General features: G+C 49.5%; 1 protein-coding gene across 1 annotated transcript in view; it reads right to left on the reverse strand.

The window, feature by feature from the left end:
* Positions 1-2,882, reverse strand: part of LOC119274468 (NADP-dependent D-sorbitol-6-phosphate dehydrogenase-like) — an 11,622-nt gene that overhangs the window by 2,513 nt on the left and 6,227 nt on the right. The gene's annotated exons all lie outside the window — the stretch shown is intronic.

The following is a 2,882-nucleotide window of genomic DNA, read 5'->3' on the forward strand; positions in this document are numbered from 1 at the left end:
CTATAAAGGTCATTGGAGTACTCGCCTCCTGGGGGAATCCTCGCTCACAAGTGCACTCCGTGCTGGCCCCATGTAATCATTTTTGGGTTGTGTTGAACCTAAAGGATTCATCGTCATTTCCATGTAACCAGTTTGGTCTTGCTATCACTTTTGCAAGGGTCAACGAATACAATGCCTCGTCAAGTATCAAATGAAGTCGGCCTCGCCTGGGTTTATGCTAGCCAAGAAGTAGGGTGGTGCATTGGGTATAACCGCGGTCCGCGGAGGTCTCATTTCACCGGTCCAACTTCCAATACAGCCTGACAAATGGTGCACAAGCTTTTGTACCAGGCCTTAGAATTTTCAACAAACAAACCAATAGAAGTCATTTTTTCCGTCTTATCGTTGCTTAGAAAAGCACATACGAGTATACTACATTGGCAACACACACATAGTTTAAGTACCGGCTGTTCCTGACCCGTCTTCCGGTAGACATCCGGTGACCAGGCAATTTGACGCTAAATCGCCAGCCTCGCATGCATGATTGACTAACTACCCCGTATTGATTTGGAGCATCATGACATATCTCCCTCATGACCGCATCCTGTATGGCCGTATGCATCGTCATGATGCAGAGGCCGGGGCAAACCCCCTTTTCAAAAAGAAAAAATAATGACCGCATCCTGTAACTTAAAGCACATGGAAACGCATCCTTCTCCTCTATCCCACCACACGCAGATATATCTCTTTGAATAATGCAAAAATAACAGTGTTGGACTCCCCACTCGGAGTTTTACCTATTGATCACGTTTAATTCGATAGGCCATGTAAGGGGGCCAGAAGTGGAGGAAGACAATGCATGGTCCCGCTTGACTAGGTTGGATTGGTTGGATTCGATCGTAAGAACTATACTAATCTTCTGTTGACTGATTGTAAATGTTGGTTTATTCAGTGTTGTGTCCTCTGTGTCTAGTTGTGCAATGCCGACTAGTAGTGGTGCACAGAAGGAGACGGGATAAAATCAATGTGAATGAACACGTTCTTCTACCAAGTGGTGACGAGGAAATTGAAGGAATACAAGGTGCCCCCGAAGACCTGCCGGCAAGGGCGAAGGAAGGATCCCACCTTATCCGCCAGGCTAGATGATGGCGCTGGCCAGCTTAACATGCCCTAGCCCAAACAATCATCCAATCAGTGGGCGAAAGACTCGATTAGGATGCGCTTTCACATGGTTTCCTATGGAGCGCCATGTGCACATACCGTTTTTTGAGCCGGCAGTTGCCGCGTGTGAAACCGGTGGTGTATGTTGTCTGTTCAGCTGTCCACTCTATGGAGGCCGCAAGACGACCTATAAAAGGCCATAGAAGCCTACCTAGCTCCCATTCTCCAGTCAACTTATTGGCACCTCCCTATCTCTTCTCTCTTGCCAGCAGGAGCTGCCCTCATCTTTAGCTTTGGAGATGCTGACTCCGAGGCAGACGAGACTGATTCCCTAGCAGACCAGTGGTGCCAATATGATATGTCCCTGGATGAAGCGGAGGCGATGCAGCCTGCGGCCATGCCTGTCCCCATGGCCGCACCAGGACCCATGTAGATGTATGTACTAGCACCCATCGCTATGGCATTGATAACCTAGGCTAAAGCCACCATCACCGCCCTTGAAGACGCATGGATCTATGATGTCCATGTCCCTGCGCTCACGCGAGCACCTACGACTTCACCGGTCCCCATCCCTGTGGCAACACCCACCCCTGCGACATTGTGGGGCTGGCGTGGCCATCAACGCCTTTGTTGAAGCATCCGCCTGCATCACTGCATTGCCGCCCATAGACCCGGTCGTCCTGGCGGACATCCAGGCTATCATCGCCTTCATCGATGCATGGCCCAACGTCCCTGTGTAGGCGAATGCCAGCAAACCCCGTCGTAGTCGTGTCCACCGTCATGGTTAGTTACTTTGTTTAACTAATACAATTCGTACGAATATGAAGTGTTGGTGCCGCCGTGAAAGAAATCGATGCTTCAATCAAATGCGAGTTCTACTATAATTTGCGTCTGAGTTTCGCGAAAACTAGACTTTCGAATGATCATGGAGCCGGTGAGTTCGCACGTGAAAAGTTAGCTGCACCAGGAAAACAAACAGGCGCAAGGAATTTGCGCCTTCCTAGTTGCTCATCTGGATTTAGGGTATCCATGTTCTGATCACCTGCATCTATGATTCCAGGTGAGCAGATGCATCTATGATTCCATGTTTTTCCTGCCACTATGACGCAAGGAGACCTCGCCGTCGGTCAGCTGAAGAGTATGCTGACCCTGCATATCCCCATCGCTGCGGTGACATGTACTTGTGATGTTGCGGTGGAAACATCTTGCAACTGAGAGCGGCGATATTATTGTTCCCGCTGGTGTTTGGTCCATCGCTATTCACTCCGTCTTCGCATGTGGAAACACCCAAGCCAACTACTACATGCATTGTAAGTGCATCAAACATTAAATCGCTTCTTGGGTTGTGTGGTTTCAATTTAATAGTTACGTTTTTTAGAGCGGTTAGAACTTCATGTATTTTGTGTGTGTGTGTCACTAGTAGAAAAGAGGGCTTTGGTTCAGGCTGGGTTAGCCCATTAGTCCCGGTTCAGTCTAGAACCGGGACTAATGGGGCTATTAGTCCCGGTTCGTGCGCCCAGGGGCCACGTGGGTCATTTGTCCCGGTTCGTCTGGACCTTTTAGTCTCGGTTGGTGCCACGAACCGGGACTAAAGGGTGCGATGCCCATTAGTACCGGTTCGTGGCACCAACCGGTACTAAAAGTTAGACCTTTAGTCCTGGTTCGTGCCACAAACCGGTACTAATGGGGTTTGAGGCATTAGTACCGGTTCACGGCACGAACCGGTACTGAAGGTCCCATTT

This window comes from Triticum dicoccoides, chromosome 3B, assembly GCF_002162155.2.
Source record: "Triticum dicoccoides isolate Atlit2015 ecotype Zavitan chromosome 3B, WEW_v2.0, whole genome shotgun sequence".
Classification (NCBI taxonomy): domain Eukaryota; kingdom Viridiplantae; phylum Streptophyta; class Magnoliopsida; order Poales; family Poaceae; genus Triticum; species Triticum dicoccoides.